Consider the following 20,737-nt stretch of genomic DNA (forward strand, 5'->3'; position numbering starts at 1 on the left):
ATGCTGACTCATTTTTCAAATGTTAGGGATTACTCTGGAGTTATTAAATTATGTGAATATAGCAGATATTAATTCAAACAAGAACCAGTCTTCAGTTCTTAATGTAAATTGCAAGCAATAATGAGTCTGAAGTTAAAAGGACAGGTTTGCAAACAAATAGAACTGTCTACAAAGCACAGGCTGCTGTCTACTCAAGAAATATGGTTTGTAAAGTGACCACGAGATGTTCTCAAATGTATCAGCTGAATGTAAGACAATGGGGTTGTATTAATTGGCCTGCATCAAACCAGGCAGTTATTTTGCACTATTGTGACTGAGTTCAAGCTGCCAGCTTCTGCGAGAATTGCCTCGTCGTGGTACAGTGGACAGCAGCACTCTAGGGTCACTCATGGTGGTAAGGTTAAGAGGGAGATTCCAGACAAAGAGTGATCCAACCTGGATCTCAATGGTGAAACTGGTGGACGATGCTGATACATCACAATGACCATGAAATGGTCAACATTGAAATGTCTCCAGTCCATGCCACTGGACCCTGACCCCGATCATTCGAGGACTGCGTGGGGGCGGCCTGTGCATCAAACTCCCCATGTAAAACAAAGTCATGCAAAGGCATTTTCCATTAGGGGAATCCACCTAACATCCTCAATCAAGTTTCACATTGATCAGCACGTGACAAAGGGGGCAGGATTGTGAGGTCTGGAAGCCCCTGGTCTCAAGCAGGAACATTGGGCATTGGGTGTTTGATTCAGTCACTAGGCTGTTAGACTCAAGCAGAAAGGGCACCTCAGTAGCTGCAGCCATAACTGAGCAGCCCTATTTAGGAGCCACAATGCTTACCCTACTCAGGGAAGCAACTGGAAAAAGTGCCCTAAAAATAGCCTGTGTCAACCTCCTGACTGGATTACCCATCCAGAGGGATCATCATTTGTGGTCAGGAACAAAGAACCGTGGAAGGTGTGGGCTCTGATGCATAGTGCAACCAGTGATTAACCGGACAGTAAAGCTGAGATCATTGCCAGAGAACTGAGGAGATGCCAGGTTTACAGCTGCTCTTTCTGAAACCTGCCTGGCAGATGAAGGGCAACTGGAGGAGCAGAAGGGTGGTTATACCTTCTTCTGGAAAGTAAAGGTAGCTGATGAGCCCAGGATCCATGGCATTGGGTATTCAATAAAGCACCAACTTGGGCATCAGTGAATGTCCCATGACAATCCATTTGGTGCCTGCCGGCAATCAGATGGCAATGATTGTGAGTGCTTATGCACCAATTCTGGGTTCATGGATATGAAAAAGAGGCCTTCTATGCTTGCTGAGATACGACACTGTCGAGTATCCCCAAGCAGGTAAGGTCATTCTCTTGGGATACTTCAATGCCAAGGTTGGTCAGGGCTTCAACCCTTGGAAAGGTACCATAGGAAAGGTAGGTACTGGCAATGTCCACTTACATGGAGTGCTACTTCTCACCATGTGTACTGAGTACAACCTTGTCAGAAAATACAAATTCAAAACATCTTGGCAGCACCCTCGATTTAAACTGCAGCATCTCATTGACTGTGCTATTATCTAAGCTAGGGACTGCTGTGATATGAATATCACAAGGGCCATGATTGGCACAAATGACTGTTGGACAGATCTTTGCCTGATCCGCTCCACAATGTCCATCAGACTCATGAAAAAGAGAAGGGTTCATAAGATGCAGACCAGACCAAGAGTAAAACTTGAGAGCCTGCTTGACGCTGCAATTGAATAGCACCCTCAGTCCTTGTTTGGGGAAAACCTCCACAGGAATATCCAGAGGATATTGAAGAACATTGAAGTCTGGTTCAATACACCATCCTCTAACTGCAAAAAAACTTTCTTGGGTACAAGTACAGAAAACGTCAGGATTGGTTTGATGATGACAACATCATCATCATGATGTTGAACAACTTGTAAAGGAATGCCTTTTGTGTCTGGCAGAATGACATTGTCAGCAAGGTCAGAAGAGAAGCTTACTCCAGAGCCAAGGTAAATGTCCAGTGCAGGATGAGGGAGCTAGAAAATTCTTGGTGGACTACAAAAACCCTGGAAATGCACAGAATGGCAAACTCTGGTGACATGAGAGGCTTCTTCAGCACCACCAAAGCAGTGTATAGTTCAAGTTACTGATCTATGGTCCAACATCACTGCCCCCCCTCCTCTCCTGCTCCATGCTCAAAGAATAGGAAGAACATGCTAAAGGATCAAAAGGATATCGGTGATCGATGAAGAGAGCACTTTCAAGAACTTAACCACCACAGTGCTGCTGGGCCAGAGGTTACTAACTAAATCCTGAGAGAAGACATGGAGGAACCTCCCATTATTGAAAGAGGTCCATGATGCCATCAGGAGCCTGATAAAAGCAGCAAAGCCACTGATCCCAATGGGATCCAGTCGAGATAAAGGTGGACCAACACGCCTGCACCTGCCTGAAGGTCTGTGAGGGAGTGAGAAAAGAACAACTGCCTTCAGAGCTGTAATAATGACCATATTCAAGAAGAGGAGACAAGGCAGATTGTGGTAATTAGAGAGGCAGCTTCCTCCTGTCAACAACAGGCAAAGTACTTGTGTATATCTTTGTCAACTGACTCTTCCAATGCCTGAAGAAATACTCCCTAAAATGCAGTGTGGTTTCCATCAGACGTGGTCTTCACAGCATGCCAACTACAGGAAAAATGCCATGAACAGAAGCAACCCTTGTTACTTGGCTTTCATGGATATAACAAAGGCATTTGATACAGTAGACTGCCAGTCTCTGTGGTGTATACCATCAGGACAAGATCGGCCTGACCAGTACTTACGAATACTGAGGCTACTGCATGATGACATGTCAGCTACAGCATTTGGCAGTAGTGGTGCTGACTCAGAACCTGTCACTGTGAAGACAGGAGTTAAACAGGGCTGCACCATTGCACCCACCCAATTTTTGCCATATTTATTGCTCTTCTCCCACCCCACCCCCTCCGCCCCACCTCATGTCTGGGTCAACCTGGTACTGATTCAGTCGGCACCACTGGTGATGAATTCAGTAAGTTTGTGCTCTGGAGAAAGGACTCCATGGGGAATTCAAAGTTGGAGTGAGCCAGCAATTCATCCAGCATGTTCAGACCGTCCCAAGTTTCTAGACTATTATTTGTCTATGATCAGAAAAGCATCTGTTTACCATTTATGTCTTAATGATATAATTTATCATTGTCTCTTTAATAAACAAGTGCTTCTATTTTCCAAATTTCTATTACATGGTACTTTATCAAGTGGTTTTGGAAGTCCATATGCACACCACTTGCTGCACTACTTTTTAACAACCTGCTCCCTTTCGTCAAATCATGTAATTCATAATCATGTAATTCACCAGATGTAATTCATCTTTATCAAATATTTAGCCCCATATTCACTAAATCCAATATGCACCAACCATAGAAATGGCCAACTTAGAAGTATGGAATAATGGCAACTAAGCACACTAACTTTAAGTGAATGTTGTTTTTTCTTTCCCTCCAAACAATCATTTACTCTAATTCCCATATTTTTATTTGCTTCTTACAACTTTCACTGTCTATCCTTTTAATTATTAACTATCCTTCAGCTACTTGAGTTTTCACCTCGGAAAAAGAAAGCTGGAAATTTGACTTCTCATTCTGCAGTGAGAACTTCAGTCCCACATTGATAAAGCTCTTACTGTTAGAAACGGTGTATTTAACAATGGCCCCACATACCTTCTAAGCAGAACATTACAAAATGGCTCATTATTTGCATTCCTCTTGAAAACCTCCTGCACACAAGGATATTCTATTCTGAAATAGAATTCTGAGGGTCCAAAATGTCTATTTGCCTGGTACTTCAGTAGCTGGCTATGTGACTGCCGTGAGCTTTTACATAATTAAACAACTTCCCAGCTGCTGGAAGTTGTTTAAACTTGTGAACTGGAATCCCAAGATGGCTGTAACAGTTCAATAGCAAACCTTTTGGAGTGTCAAGTGGAGTAGACAAAATGTTTGTTTTGCCAGATTCTGGACACTTATTTGTTTGCTGGCTGTCCTTAAAGGAAGCACTAGAGGGTACTGAATCAAAATAAAATTTTGTTCCACTTGAATCCAGAAATATTTTGCAGCTCATTGCTGGCATGTTCCCATCTTCCTCCAGAATCTCCAAAACAAGCCATGCTTGCTTGTCACATTTTCATCCACTGCTGCTGGTGGATCATCCATTTGATGCTGATGTTTCACACGTGAAATTGAAATGAGGACTGAATTTTGAAGTGGTTGTGTCTCCCTACAGTGACCTTATCATTTATAAGCCCAATGTGAAAAGCCGTCTGAAGTAAGGAGATACAAAGAAAATGACAATTATTAAAGAGTGAAGACTCCCAACTTTCAACAGAATGAAAATTACTTCAGTTGCATTCATCCAAGCATTTAAAGAATGACTACTATGTATAATAATAATTATACATGGTATCTACTGTAGATTTCAAGTGGATAATAATGCAGTATACCTATTGCACAATGAGCATTAACTTACATTTTAATTAATTTTTACATGCTGTGGCAGCTAGTAGCAAGAATTTGCAAATTCATAGAACTGGAAATAGTAAAGACTGTGTAGTATCGTTCTTTTTATTATTGTAGCCAGTCAGCAAAAAGTACAAGGCAATGGATAGAGAACAAGACGCAGGAAAGAGTTACAGTTTGCTGTAACAAAGGGATGGTAGCTTTCTGTGACCCATGGTAAAATTCTTAATAACTGAGACCAAATTTATTATTTAAATGAAATAATTAATATTTTTTCATAATATGTACAGTGGCATTTTCTTAGAAATTGAATTGTGTGTTTATAGAAAGACCCAGAAAGTAACTGAAGGTAGTAAATTCATATCTGTAAATGGCAGCAGAAAAATGAAAAGCACCTATAACAAAATAACGCACTTTAGATTCTATTATTATAGATAGATTGCTAAGGCTGAAGGAAAGATTTATATAGAGATTCCCCAACATGAGAAAATCTACGGATGCTGGAAATCCAAGTATCTCACACAAAATGCTGGAGGTACTCATCAGGCCAGGCAGCATCTGTGGAAAAGAGTAAACAGTTGACATTTCAGGCCAGTCCTGATGAAGGGCCTTGGCATGAAACATCAAATGCTACTCTTTTCCATAGATGCTGCCTGACCTGTTTAGTTCCTCCAGCATTTAGTACGTGTTTCATTTATATAGAGATTTTTACTTCCCATTTCTAAGCGTGTCTGGGTATATTAAGAACACACAAACACTCAATTTAGATACAGGTTACTCATTGATGCTGTACTGCCATTCATTAAGATTATATCTGATCTGACTGTAAACCTCCAGTAATCTTTCATTTACTTATCAGGTATACATCTACCCTGCCTTAGAACCATTCGATATTCTGTTTGAAAATGTTTCAAAGAATCATGAATATTTCATTACATCCATCTTAAATGGGTAACCATTGTTTTTAAAATGGACATATAATTTTAGATTCTACAGGAGGAAGCATCCACTTCATGAGAATCCAGACTCACCAGGATCTTATACATTTCAGTCAAGAGATCCATCATCATCCTAAGCTCCTATATCAGACCAGTTAGACTCATGACAGCTTTAGCAGGAACATGTGCTGTACAATCTCACCTGCTGCTCGCTATTTAATAGATGGAAATCTGGGTAAGCAACCCACTCAACTTTTCTACATTCTTTGCTTCCCAAAAAAGTGAGTACAATTTCAGCAGTTCTTTAGCACTTAGATGCTGACCTCATGAAAATGAAACTATGCCACTTAGTATTTAATTCTATTCATATCACATCTAGTCATAAACATTCTCAGTACAGAGATGCTTGAAATCTTGCACAATACGCAAAATGCTGAAGGAACTCAGGAAGTCGGGCAGCATCTATGAAGGAACTAGACAGTTGATGTTTCGAGCTGAGACCATCCTTTGTCAACTGCTGCTGTTAACTGGTTAACATTCAACTGTCACAGTCAGACTTGGATTTTCTCTGTAGACCATAAGAGATAGGAGCAGAATTAGGCCAACTGCTCAGTCAAGTCTGCTCCACCACTTCATCATGGCTGATCTATTTTCCCCCTCGACCACATTCTCCTGCCTTCTCTCAGTAACCTTTCATGCCCTGACTATTCAAAAGCCTAGCAAGCTCTCCCTTAACTACACCCATGACTTGGCTTCTACAGCAAATTCCACAGATTCATCAGCCCCTGGCTAAAGAAATTTTTCATCAACACTGTTCTAAGTGGACATCTCTCTAGCTTAAGGATTTGCACTCTGATCCCAGAGTCCACCACTGTGCAAAAATCTTCTCTGCGTCCACTCTTATCTGTGCCTTTCAACATTTGATAGGTTTCAAAGAAATTCCCCCTTATTCTTCTAAATTCCAGTGAGTGCAGGTCCAGAGCCATCAAACACTCCTCATATGTTAACCCTTTCAGTTCCGGAATCATTCTCTTGAACTCCTCTGAAACCTCTCCAATGTCAGCACATCCTTTCTTAGATAAGTGACCAAAACTGCTCACAATATTACAAGTCAGACCTCAGTGGTGCCTTATAAAGCCTTAGCATTACATCCTTGATTTTATATTCTAGTCTTCTTGAAATGAATGCTAACATTGCATTTACCTTTCTCACTACTGCCTCAATCTGCAGGTTAACATTAGGGAATCCTGCATGAGGACTTCAAAGACCCTTTGCATCTCAGCTTTTTGAATTTTCTGCCCATTTAGAAAATAGTATATGCTTTTGCGCTTTGATCAAAGTGCATGACCATAAAACTCCTGGCCCTGTATTCCATCTCCCAACTCTTTGACAAACCTCCCAAAATGCTTATTAGTTCATCTATCATTTTCATGTCCCCTTTTACTACCTCTCCAGTGTCATTTTCCAGCAGTCCAATATCTACCCTCTCTTTTTTTTACACTTTATATATCTGAAAAACCTTTTGATTTTGGCTTCATATTTCATCTTTTCTAACTTTATGAATATTTTTGTTTGACTTGTATTGATTGTTAAGAGCACCCCAATCCTCCTAACTTCTCACTAATTTTTGCTCTATTATATGGACAGTTTTTCTTTTATGTGATATTTGACTTCCCTTGTCAGCCACAGTTGAGTCATCTTCTTTGGAATGTATCCATCCTGTGCTTTCCAAATATTTTCCCCAGTAACTCCAGAGGTTGTTGTTCTACCATCATCCCTGTTGGTTTTCCCCTTCCAATCAAATTTGGGCAGCAGATTAAAAAAAAACTAGGTGATACCAATTACATTATGCAAATGAGATATAAATCTCTGTAAAAAAACACAGGAGAGCCCAGAGATAGCAGGTCTGCTTGTCTTATTTTAGTGAGGTGTCAAATATGACATGGTGGAGTAATGACGTATGCCATTTGTGTACTTCTAACCTGTAATGAATTATGCAAACAAAGAATGTGTAATCAAACAATATATTTACAATATTACTCAAATATTACAGAAAAATTAAATTCACTACATTGGACAACCAAAATAATGGTGTACCAGATTCTCTATGTGTAATATTTTACCACAATTATCACATTTTTACCTTGGCTCTATCTCTGTTGCTTCTGGAATATAATCTATGTTTGATTGTAAGTAAAAGTAAGGAGTCAGCCATTTAGAATAATGAAATAAATGTGGTATAATTGAATATATTGTAAGAAATTCAATGGCAACATCTGATTTTGCTAGCTTATAAAAATTGTAATGAAGTGTGTCGAATTCACTTTTTTAACATCCCTATGATAATTCAGTTACAAAATATTCTCATTAGTGTTCACTGTGTGTAATGGAAAACAACACACAGACTGGAACCCTATTTTCCTGATGTTTGTGCCAAATATTTGCAAGCAAGTTTCTCTTTGAATTTTGCTTAGGTATCCTAGTTCTTTGCAAGGGTGAAATTGCAAGCAACATTGGATGAACTTTCAACCAGTCTCCCAAAAGGAGAGTGAAATGAAAAGAGTGAACCAACTGTGGTGAACTACATATACCTGTCTGGACACGCCCCCTGCTGACTGCTCCTGTGGCTCCTCACACAGACCCCTGTATAAAGGCAATTGAGGTCTGAGCCTGGCCTCTCTGTCTCCAGGATGTAGTATGGTGGTCAACCACTGCTTGTTCCTTCTTCTAGTCAATAAAAGCTGATATCTTGCCTTTACGTCTCAGAGAGAGTTATTGATGGTGCATCACCAACAACAGGTCTAGATGCCCTGCATCTCTTACAGTGGAGATGCAAATTCTGAAGTAAAGCTGTTCTGAGCTAATCCTGGAAGGCAGTAAAGGTTCATTGGGACAAGAATGAGTTGTGAATAATGCTCTGGGAAGTTGATAAAGGAAGAGAGAAGTCAAGGATTTTCAGAAGGTAAGGAGAATATGAAAGGAAGGCTGGGAAATGTACAATAGATCAATGGCTGAAAGTATCTGTTTTTACAGTTTTCCTTTGGCCTTGAACTACAATGATTTGACCAGAACTCTCAGACACAGCTAGGATGTATCAGCATCAGCTGCATTATATATAAGGTACCATGTCCTATTGCCAGAACTTCTGCCTAATAGCCCCAAGGTTGTCAGCCACAGAGAATTTATGTGACCTGAGATGTCCTGCTCCATTTAGGTAGGGTCCTGGCGAGACCACAACTGGAATATAGTGAAATCAAAAATGAATCACAAATCCCAATATCTGAAGTAAAAGAAGAGAACATTGGCAACACTGTTCGGGTCAGTCAGCATTTTAGGAAAGAAAAACTTCTCCAGTTCAAAAAACCTTGTCAGAACTGTTCAACACTCTTCAACCCTAAAGGTCTTGAACATTGACTGTTAAGTCTTTTTTGCAGATGTCTAATGAAGGGTTACCATTTAGATTCCTGGGATGGAGTGGATTTGCCATATGAAGAGAAACTAGACATAATGTATTAGTTTTCATTTCTAGAAGAATAATGGGTTATATCATTGAAACTTATAATATTCTTAAAAGGATTATCAGGGTGGATGGGGTATTGATGAAGACTAGAACCAGGAGTGACAGACCAAAATATAAGATTTTGGTCTTTTAAGGAAAGAGATGAAAGTGTTTTTTCCTACAAATGCAGCAAATCCTCAGAATTCTATACCGAAAAAGATCATAGACTTAAAGGCTTAATTGCTCAGAATTTTCAAGACACAGATAGCTTATTATATTTTAAAGGAATCAGGGGATGAGTGCAAGAAATTGATGTTGAGATAAAAGATTTAGCCAAGATCTTGTTGATTGAGTACACAGAGATGTGGTTGATTTTATTCTTTGTGTTCTTAGATACTTCCAGCAGCATTTCTACACCGATGACACACATAAAATGATGATAAAAGGCATGATTCTATTGCATTGAGTTTGTTAGGCCAACATGGGTGATGTTATGTTTCTGGCAGAAAGCTCTCTGCTTATTTTTTAGTTGTGTGGATTTTAAGAATGGCAGAGAACAGAGACTGCTGTCAGGAAGGATGATTGGTGCAGGGCAATGAAATTTTCAGATGAACTGTTGCTAAGAAGTGAGCTGTTGTTGAAGAGAACTTGCAGTTTGCTGAATAATTGGGCACTTAGGTTCTAATAATTCTTTATAAAGTCTTAGAGTCATAGAATACAGCATAGAAACAGGCCCTTCAGCCCATCTAGTCTGTTGAACTATCATGCTGCCGAGTCCCATCAACCTGCTCCTCTATAGTCCTCTATATCCCTCCCATCCATGTACCTATCTAAATTTCTCTTGAATGTTCAAATCAAACCCACATCCAGTGCTTCTGCTGCCAGCGCGTTCCACACTTTCAACATCCTCTGAGTGAAGAATTACCGCCTCATGTTTCCACTAATCACTTCACCCATCACCCTTAACCCAAAACCTCTAGTTCTAGTCTCAATCAACCTCAGTAGAAAAACTCTGCTTGCATTTGCCCTATCAATATCTCTAATAGTTTTGCATACCTCTATCAAATCTCCCCTCATTCTTCTACATTCCAGGGAATAAAGTCCTAACCTATTCAGACTTTCCCTATAACTGAGGTCCTCAAGTCCTGGCAACATTCTTGTAAAGTTTCACTGTAGTCTTTCAAAATCATTGACACCTTTCCTGGAAGTAGGTGACCAAAACTGCACAGAACAATCCAAATTGGGCTCTACCAATTTCTTAACACAATATCCCAACTCCTGTAATCTGTACTATGACTTAAGAAGGCCAATGTGCTAAAAGCTTTCTTTATGACCCTCTCTACCTGGAACACTACTTTTAAGGAATTGTGGATCTATATTCCCGATCCCTAGGTTATACCACACACCTCAGTGTCCTACCGCTCACCATGTAAATCCGACCCTGGTTTGTCCTCCCAAAGAGCAACACCTCACGCTTGTCTGGATTAAATTCCACCTGCCATTTTCTAGCTGGTTACAATCCCTCCGCAAACTATAGTAGTCTTCTCAGTCCACTACATTCCCAGTCATGGTGTCGTCCATAAATTTGCTGATCCAGTTTACCACAGTATCATCCAGATTGTTGATTATAGATGACAAAAAATGGACCTAGTACTGATCCCTGTGGCACACCGCTAATCACAGGACTCTAGCCAGAAAGCTGTCAATCTCTGGCTTCTTCCACAAAGCGAATGTCTAATCCAATGTACTACCTCATCTTCAATGCCAAGCAACTGAACATTCTTCACCAACCTCCTTTGCATGACTTTGTCAGAGGCCTTGCTAAAGTCCATGTAGACAACATCCACTGCTGTGCCTTCATTAAGTTCCCTGGTAACTTCCTTGAAAATCCCTATAAGATTGGTTATATATGAGCTACCACACACAAAGCAATGTTTACTATCCCTGATCAAACCCTGTCTATCCAAACTCGTATATTCAGTCCCTTAGAGTGTTGGCGCATGGCCAAGTGGTTAAGGCATTGGTCTAGCGATCTGAAAGTCGCTAAGTCGATCTGAAATCAAGCTTCAGCTAAAGCAGCGTGTTGTGTCCTTGAGCAAGGCACTTAACCACACATTGCTCTGCGATGACACCGGTGCCAAGCTGTATTGGCCCTTGCCCTTCCCTTGGACAACATCGGTGGCATGACAAGGAGAGACTTGCAGCATGGGCAACTGCCAGTCTCCCATACAACCTTGCCCATGCCTGCACCCTGGAAACTTTCCGAGGTGCAAACCCATGGTCTCTCAAGACTAACGGATGCCTAGTACTATTAGTCCCTTTGAATACCTTACAAAAACTTACCCCCTTCAGGTGTCAGTGGTGATGAGGACGTTTTAAATGAACCAGAGACTAATGTATACCTGTTGAAGTGCAAAAGCGTAGCGAGATGATTGTTTTCTTTTTTTAAAAAAAAGTGCAGCACATATCTCTACAGAAAAGGACACAGGCGATAATTTTTTTTCTAAAAAGCTGTAAATGAAGGGAATTTGAGTTCATAAACAGTGAGTACTGGATGATAATAAATAAAATAAACCAGAAGTGGCTGGTTACATCAGAAAGATAAACATGTTTGGAAATTTTGAGAGGAAATTTCAATCAGGTCCATGGCCGCAGCAGGTCGCTACAGTGAAGAAGAGCTTTGTCCAGCGTCCAATTGGAGTTTAGGATTGATCGGCAAGAGCAAATTAAAGGAAGGAATGGGGCAAATGCAGCAGCCGTCATCTCAGTGGACAGAGTCAGATAGGTGATCTTCAGGCTTTAGATCCTTGGGACTTCAGTCAGAGAAAGAGAAGAAAAGGTGTAGGTTATTTTTTTCCTTCTCTTCTTTATATCTGCTCAGCTAGGACACAGCGATGTCTGTTGTGATAGTGGAAAGCTCCTCTTCTGGGATGTGGGAAGGAAAGGAGAGAAGCCACAATGCAAGTGAGAAGCACTGTACCCTTTGATGCCATGTCCAATCAAGATCCTATCAATCTCTGCTTTAAATATACCCAATGACCTGGCCTCCATAGCTCCACATGGCAAAAAATTCCACAAATTCTTGTGGAATTTACCCTCTGGCTAAAGAAATTTCTCTGCATCTCAGTTTTAAGTGGACACTGGTCTATCCTGAGGCTGTGCCCTCTTGTCCTTGACTTCCCCACCATGGCAACCATCCTTTCCACATCTACTGTGTCTAGGCCTTTCAATGTAATCCCCCTTCATCCTTCTAAATTCCAGTGAGTACAGACCCAGAGCCATCAAACATCATCGTACGATAACCCTTTCATTCCCAGAATCATCATTGTGAACAGCATTTGGACTCTCTCCAATGCCAGCACGTCTTTTCTAGAATGAGGAGCCCAAAACTGTTCTCAATACTCAAGGTGAGGCCTCGCCAGTGGCTGATATCACATTGTGCTCTTGTATTCAAGATTTCGTTGAAATGCATTCTATATTGAGTTGGAGCTTGTAGCTAAGCAGGAAGGAGTGGTGTGTATTTAATATTTCAGTAGTATTTGAGTCAAATTGTAAATATATTGTTTGATTAAGCATTCATGTTCATTTAAATAATTCATTATGGGTTATATGTAAAAACAAGTGAATTGCATAAGTCATGATGCTACTACATCATACATGTATGCCTTGCTTCAAGTATAAGACATAACTGGACATGTTATTCCAGGCTCTGTGTTTTTGCTTTTAATTAGTTTTATGTTTCAGAGATGAAAAACTTAACACTCTTGCATTTCTTATATTCCTCAAGTACCTCATTTGCTCCTTCCTGTCTATACTTCCTTTGTACCACCTTCTTTTTCTTTAACCAGGACCTGAATATCTTTTGAAAACCAAGGTTCCCTAAACCTGTTATTCAGACAGGTACTTACAAATTCTGTACTCTCAAAATTTCACTTTTGAAGTCCACCCACTTACTAAGGAGAAGCTTAGGAAGGTTAATGGCGACTTACTTGCATCTTTGGAAACAGCTCTATTTCCATCTTTAATCTCTCTATTTTTCCCTTTCATTGTTTTCTTTTTTGAAGACCCTGACCTGGAGTTACATGCTGACTATGGTTCTTCGCAGGAATGGGACCCGCTCTCGGGGTTCCATAACTGGCCATTGTTTAGCACACCAAAGGCTCAGCCTAAGATTCCGGCTCGAATTCCGAAGCCTAGGATCTCTGGGCTCTGAAGGTCAGTGTCATGACAGGAAACCCAGGTGTCATCGGGGGAGTTGAAATATCTGCTGTGCACCTGAGACCCGCGATCTTTACGATCTTCAGGCACGGAGCTTGAAATAAGTGACGTAATGGACTTTTAGCATCATAAACCAGCAAGTTGTTTGTTATATCTCCCTGCTCACTGGGAAAATGGAGTCACCTCTCTTGCCCTTATTAGAGGGGGGGAGAGAGAACCTGCGGTATGCCAAATACCGGGTGAAATGCAAAGTCTTTGGGGTAACTGCAAGTCTGTGCCTGTGCTGTTGCTTTGCTCACACTTGAGCGCTCGGTGGTAGTGCCAATGCTTTTTTTTTTGGCGGTGGGATTGTTGCTTGCTGCTGCTTGTGTGCGGGAGGGGATAGCTGGGAGTACTTTGGGATTCTAACATTTAACCATTGTTCATTCTTTGGGACATTCCTCTGTTTTTGTGGATGGTTTGTGAAGAAAAAGCATTTCAGGATGTATATTGTATACATTTCTCTGTTATTAAATTGTACCTTTGAAAGTACACCTTAAGAGTACACTTTAAATTGGCCTTTCTCCAATTTGGTATCTCAACCCAAAGATCAGACCTTTCCTCCTCCATAATTATCTTGAAATTAATGGCATTCTGATCACTAGATGGAAAGTGCTCCTCTACACAAACTTCTATCACCTGCCCTGTCACATTCTCTAATAGCAGATGCAGTATCACATTCTCTGTGGAGTCCCAGTCACCTTCCTCCACACATTATCCTTAGCTTACTTGATGGTTTGCACACTTTTAATGGCAGTGCCCAATAGCAGGAGGTAGGTGATGATCTTATCTGGAGACTGTTCAGATTGATACTACAAACATATCCAAGAAATGCAAATATGGCTTCTGCGATCATGTAGTTTTAATGATCAGTGTTCAAAAAGAGGAATAATATTGACTTTTATATGTGTAATCCTTGCGGCTTAATCTAGGGGAAGACAGCCCTCGGCCCAGCCAAACTTAAATCTTGTTTGGGTGGATGCTGTGCAATGTGTCCCTGGTACCATGAAATAACAAACAGTACACAATATGCAACTAAACAATTGAGCTTTATGATGCTTAATTTGACTATATGGTTAGTAAGGAAAGAAAAGGGTCCATTCTCATGAAACAGCTGAATGTACAACGTTGGAGCTCGCTGTTCAGTCCACTGGTTTCCTGTCGACCTCCTCCAAGCAGAGCTGACCCTCAGATCCTTGCTGCAATTCCACTCTGTCTGGCGGTCTACCAACTCTCTCCATTCGCGTCTTCTCTCCTTGACAAAAGATCGCGAAATCCCTGCTTCCAGACCCACAAGAAAGAACAACATGCCTCTCATTGGCTAACTTACATTCCAAAGACCCATTATCTCTAGTCATAACCCAAACATTGCTGCTACAGAGAAACCATTACATTAGCAGTGAAACATTACAGCATGTTACATATGAAAGATGTGATTGCACTGGAGAGGGTGTGAAGATTGGCAAACTGCATAGGAAGGAAGTTTGGACAAGTTAAGGTTGATAGAAGAGTCTGAAGGGTGTCTTCAATTTTGAGGGGCTTAGCAGAATTGGAAGAACACATTTACATTAGCAAATGGGAATGAAAAAAAGAGGAATAAAATTAAATAATTGGCAGGAAGGGAGCTGAGGAAAAGTTTACAATCCTGATGTAGGGGCTTGACTCAGAGTTTACTATCCCTTTGTCTCTACAGATGTTACTTGACAGCTGAGTCCCTCCAGCAAATTGGCTTTTGCTGCAAATCCCGACATGTGCTATCTCTTGCTTCCACCTCAGGATCTTGTATTTCAATCAAGTCTCCTCTCACGCTTGAAATCTTATCCTCTGCAAACTTTTCTCATAAGACAACCACCTATTTCATGTATTAGCTAGTGACCTTCTTTGAAGTGCTTTCAGTATTCTGTGTTCTCTAAATTGGGAAATGAATATTACAGGCGTTGCTTCAGCAATGCACTGTCTCACCAATGCACTGTCTCAGTGAAGTACAGCATCCCATTATTGTATTCAAATCCTTTCAGAACATATGTTAATATTCTTTTATCTTTCCTACTTCCATTGTCACTAGGATATTCAACCTCTCTGCGATCTCTCACAAGTTACAGTACTATGCAAAAGTCTTGGGCACATATCTATAGCGAGGGTACCTTAGACATTTTCACAGTATTGCGGTGATTTTATGCATTGCACTGTATTGCTGCCAGGGACAAAAAGCAAATTTCAATACTTGTGTGAATGATGATAAACTTGATTTTCTGTGTGTGTGTGTGTGTATGTATGTGTGTGTTTATATATGTGTGTGTGTATATATATATATATATATAAATATGCATAAGACTTTTGCACAGCACTACAATGATACTTTATTTTTCCTCTCAAGCCTGACAAGGTTTCATATTTCCTCACGTTATCCTCCGATGCCTGGGCTTACTCTCCTATTTTCTAACTTTGAATTTGTTCATATGTTCTTATATGAATACATGAGTACAAGAACAGTTAGCGCTGTGCTAGATATCAAAGCCTCGTCACAGATGGCTCCTCAGCAAGCAGTGTGGAAGATGGTTGGTCTCTATTCTCTAAATCAGTGAGGCCTTGTTCATTTGCTTCTCTCTGCAGCTGTCTGGCCACTTGCCCATTCCCCACCTTCAAACCATCAAAGTGGAAGGATAAATTGCAGCAAAGTAGATAAAGGCTGCATTATTTTTTTGTATTTCCTTACCACATAGAAGGGAGCATTCACCATCAAATCGATGTTGACTGTCAGAACAATCCCATTCCCATGCCTGCTTACCAAAATCTGTTCTCTTCAGACCTGAACCTCACTTGTTATACAATCTCTGCTTAATTCATCAAACTACACTCAGATATAATTACTGTTGTCTCCAAGGAATGAGAGTCCTCAAGAGCACTATTCCAGAAATTTAAATAACCATGAATAGTACTGTACTCAAGATCTGACCCAATGCCTTCAAATATTTTTCTGGGTCCTGCCTTTGAATCCTTTGACTGTGTTGAGATTAATGAATAAAGTGTTGTATGTTGGAAAATGCGTATTTGACTTCTAAAATAGTTAGCATGCTTGATTAGACAGCCACAAATTGGACAAGTGTGCTGAATCCCTATTTAAAAGCCTCTGTTCAAAATGGAGATGATTAGATGTTCTGAATGAAACAGATGTACAAAAACCCTTTCCTCCGCACCACGTTCTGCCATTAAAATCAGTATTTCAAGGCCAAGTTCCCATGCAGTGGGGAGGGAAAGAACAAATTGTTTCTTTTGGATCATTGAGTTAAGATCATTCTGTAATACTGTACTGTTGAGTAAATGCACCTGTGAATAAATAAAATGAGTAAAAGTAATGGAAATGCTGTGAATTCTGGAAAAATATGAAAGGTGACAGTGAATCAGGAGCCAATTTGTACCTCTCAAAATAAAATGGTAGACTAGAACCTATTTAAGTCATTGTATTAAAAAGGTCCGACTGCAACAAGCAGGCAGTTAACTCATATTTTAAAATACCACTAGCTGTATTGCTGGGGTAATTCAGCAATAAGTCTACCAACATTACCTGAAATCCATTTACACCAAGCGTGGTGAGAGATGAACAACCTCTGTCTTTTTTTAAAATGCTTCAGTACCTTGGGAGTTGATCATTCTTTGAGGCAAGTAGTTGAACATTGGTTCAGTGCTTATTCTTGATCTTAAAACCCTGTCTCACCACCATGGGAAACTGTCAACAAAAGCTACATACCATTCTCACTACAATGTGAAATAAGAGAAAATTCATTCAAGGGGCAAATGTAGTCAATCTTTAGTGTATAAATCTAAAGCTCTTTGCTTTTTGCTGTGCGGCCAATTAGTAAATCAGTCTGTACTCAACTGTTTGATTTTTTCCTATATTTTTCATGCCTCTTAGCATCTGTTTGTTTTCTAGGTTTGGCTCGTCACTTTACCTACTGTAAAGCTTCCTGTCTGGCATTTTTGGCAGTGAGATATTACTATTGTCTCGGGCTGTTTGCCAGGACTGCTTAGCTGATGGCCAGTTTGTCTTTTGCAGCTGGTTGACTAAGACAGTTTTAATTATCCACGCATCAGGAAGTTGTGGTGGTTGATGAATTGATTACCTGGAGCACAGGAAGCTTGACTTAACCAGCTGCGAGCATCAAAGTATTTAACAAGTTCAGTAAGGGCCCACCCTCACAGGCAATGGGTTTGGACCGATTAGATCCCTGCATTCGCACTAATTATATTTTAATGAAAAAAGTCTCTGGCAAGGATCAGCTTTCCAGAGTATTTTTTAACTGGTACAGCAGTTAACAGTACAGCATACAGCAAGAAACATTTTTATTTCTGTTTCATATTGATAACAATTATTCTTTAGAATATAGAAACAAAGAAAACCTACAGCACAGTACAAGCCCTTCAGCCCACAAAGTTGTGTCAAACATGTCCCTACCTTAGAAATTACTCGGCTGACCTATAGCCCTCTATTTTACTAAGCACCATGTACCTATCTAAAAGTCTCTTAAAAGACCCTATTGTATCCGCCTCCACCACCGTTGCCGGCATCTCATTTCACGCATTCACCACTCTCTGAGTAAAAAACTTACCCCTGACATCTTCTCTATACCTACTCCCCAGCACCTTAAACCTGTGTCCTCTTGTGGCAACTGTTTCAGCCCTGGGAAAAAGCCTCTGACTAATCACACGATCAATGCCTCTCATCATCTTATGCGTCTCTATCAGGTCACCTCTCATCCTCCGTCACTCCAAGAAGAAAAGGCTGAGTTCACTCAACCTATTCTAATAAGACATGCTACCCAATCCAGGCAACATCCTTGTAAATCTCCTCTGCTCCCTTTCTATGGCCTCCACATCCTTCCTTGTAGTGAGGCGACCAGAACTGAGCACAGTACTCCAAGTGGGGTCTGACCAGGGTCCTATATAGCTGCAACATTACCTCTCAGCTCCTAAGTTCAATTCCACGATTGATGAAGGCAATTTAACATATGCCTTCTTAACCACAGAGTCAACCTGCGCAGCTGCTTTGAGTGTCCTTTGGACTCAGACGCCAAGATCCCTCTGATCCTCCACACTGCCAAGAGTCTTACCATTAGTACTATATTTGGCCATCATATTTGACCTACCAAAATGAACCACCTCACACTTACCTGGCTTGAACTCCATCTGCCTCTTCTCAGCCCAGTTTTGCATCCTATCAATGTCCCGCTGTAACCTCTGACAGCCCTCCACACTATCCACAACACCTCCAACCTTTGTGTCATCAGCAAACTTACTAATCCATCCCTCCACTTCCTCATCCAGGTCATTTATAAAAATCATGAAGGGTTCCCGAACAGATCCCTGAGGCACCCCACTGGTGACTGACTTCCATGCAGACTATGACCTGTCTACAACAACTCTTTGCCTTCTGTGGGCAAGCCAGTTCTGGATCCACAAAGCAATGTCCTGTTGGATCCCATGCCTCTTTACTTTCTCAATAAGCCTTGCATGGGGTACCTTATCAAATGCCTTGCTGAAATCCATATACACTACATCTACTGCTCTTCCTTCATCAATCTGTTCAATCACATCCTCAAAAAATTCAATCAGGCTCGTAAGGCATGACCTGCCCTTGACAAAGCCATGTTGACTATTCCTAATCATATTATACCTCTCCAAATGTTCATAAATCCTGTCTCTCAGGATTTTCTCTATCAACGTACCAACCACTGAAGTAAGACTCACTGGTCTATAATTTCCTGGGCTATCTCTACTCCCTTTCTTGAATAAAGGAATGACATTTGCAACCCTCCAATCCTCCAGAACCTCTACTGTCCCCATTGATGATGCAAAGATAATTGCCAGGGGCTCAGCAGTCTCCTCCCTCACCTCCCACAGTTGCCTGTGGTACATCTCAACCAGTCCCTAAAATATAAATTTTATAATTAAACATAATAAAAGTATTGGAGGCTCATTTGAAAATATGTCACCGGAACAGTTAGCTCTGAGTTTATATGGTAATGCTCTGGAAGAATTTAGCAAAGAGAAACACCATGGTTTTCTATTTTAAATTTTGTTCATCAATATAAAAACCTTAAAATAACAAAAATAACTTAGATTGAGTTTATACTGGCTGCTTCTGCGTAACTCTTTAAATACAGAAAAAGTAAACAAGTATGCTTTTAAAACTTGAATTATTACTGAACTATATTTGTAATTGTGGAAGTTGGTTTCTGAAATACATGTAGTTTATTCGTTTATACAATGCAAACCCAGATATTGTCCATCTAATGTATATAGATAATTGAGAATACTGAGAATTGATCATTGACATAAAGGAGAAGCTGTTCCTAAAATGAGTATGTGTCTTCAGACCCCATTGCCACAGCCTATACCTGTACCTGACCTTTCCAATTTGGCTTGGTACTTAATCAGACATCATGACATTCCTTCCGCTTCTGCTTGCCTTCGCAGTGCCTCGCCTCCACTTTCACTCGCCTACCTTCTGCATGTCTCTCCATCGTTAGCAGTGATTGTTATTGAAGTGTTATTAATAAGTAGTTTAGAAGTTTTCTTTGCTTCGCATTTTGATGCCAATAAGCAGTTGCTGGGCAACGCCAGTGCTATCTTAAACTTGCGTCATCAGCAAATTTATAGATGATGTTTGAGCTGTGCCTAGTTATGGGTGTAGAGAGGGTAGAACAGTGGGCTAAGCACGCTTCTTTAAAGTACGCAAGTGGTGATTGTTATTCAGGAAGAGACGTTATTTTGGATCTGCACTAACTGTGGCAGGAGTTAATTCAACCTCCCAAAGCACTTTATTGTTGTAGATGATCATCACTATAGTGTCACCAACAAGCATTATAACTTGACTGCAAAAGTGCTTTAACCAAATAATTGTATGGAATAATTCTCTAAAGCTAATTCTAATTGTCTGCTCATAAGTTCCTAATGCTGTTCACTACCAATTCTCATTAGAAGTTACATGATTGTACAAGAAAATTGAGACAAAGCCAATATGTTGGTAATACTGGTATGTTAAGTATCTCTGGCTGTCTGCTTTTCTTTTGGGATTTGTGGTAGAATTAATCAAATGAAATTGGCTCATTTAAGATAGACTTTTTGTTGCCAGATCCTGTGATTTTTTTCCCAGTGCTCAACAACAACATGGAAAAAGTTTTCTTTTCTTTGTAATGAGCATTTCCTACCATAAGGGCAGTGCTGTTTATAATTTGCTGTTGAAAACGCAAATTCTTGCAACCTGTCCTCAAGCTCAGAATTGATGCCTGAACTTCCAATATATTTGTTTCACAATGGCCATGATATTGCTAAATACCGACAGGCATTCAGCATCTACATTTGAAATACCCAACAAGTATTAGATTTGCAGATCAGGAGACCACACCTGTTTTAGGTCTCCAATGAAATATACAATAGAAATGGGTTGCAATGAATAGAGTCATCAGAAGTGTAGCTGACTTCAGGAAAACCAGGTCAAAATAGATCTAAAAGGTAG

The 20,737-nt window shown here is 40.4% G+C and overlaps 1 protein-coding gene across 2 annotated transcripts in view; it reads left to right on the top strand.

The window, feature by feature from the left end:
• The window catches only part of edar (ectodysplasin A receptor), an 83,200-nt gene that overhangs the window by 14,989 nt on the left and 47,474 nt on the right, over positions 1–20,737 (top strand). The gene's annotated exons all lie outside the window — the stretch shown is intronic.

Source organism: Hypanus sabinus, chromosome 3, assembly GCF_030144855.1.
Source record: "Hypanus sabinus isolate sHypSab1 chromosome 3, sHypSab1.hap1, whole genome shotgun sequence".
In the NCBI taxonomy this organism is placed as follows: Eukaryota; Metazoa; Chordata; class Chondrichthyes; order Myliobatiformes; family Dasyatidae; genus Hypanus; species Hypanus sabinus.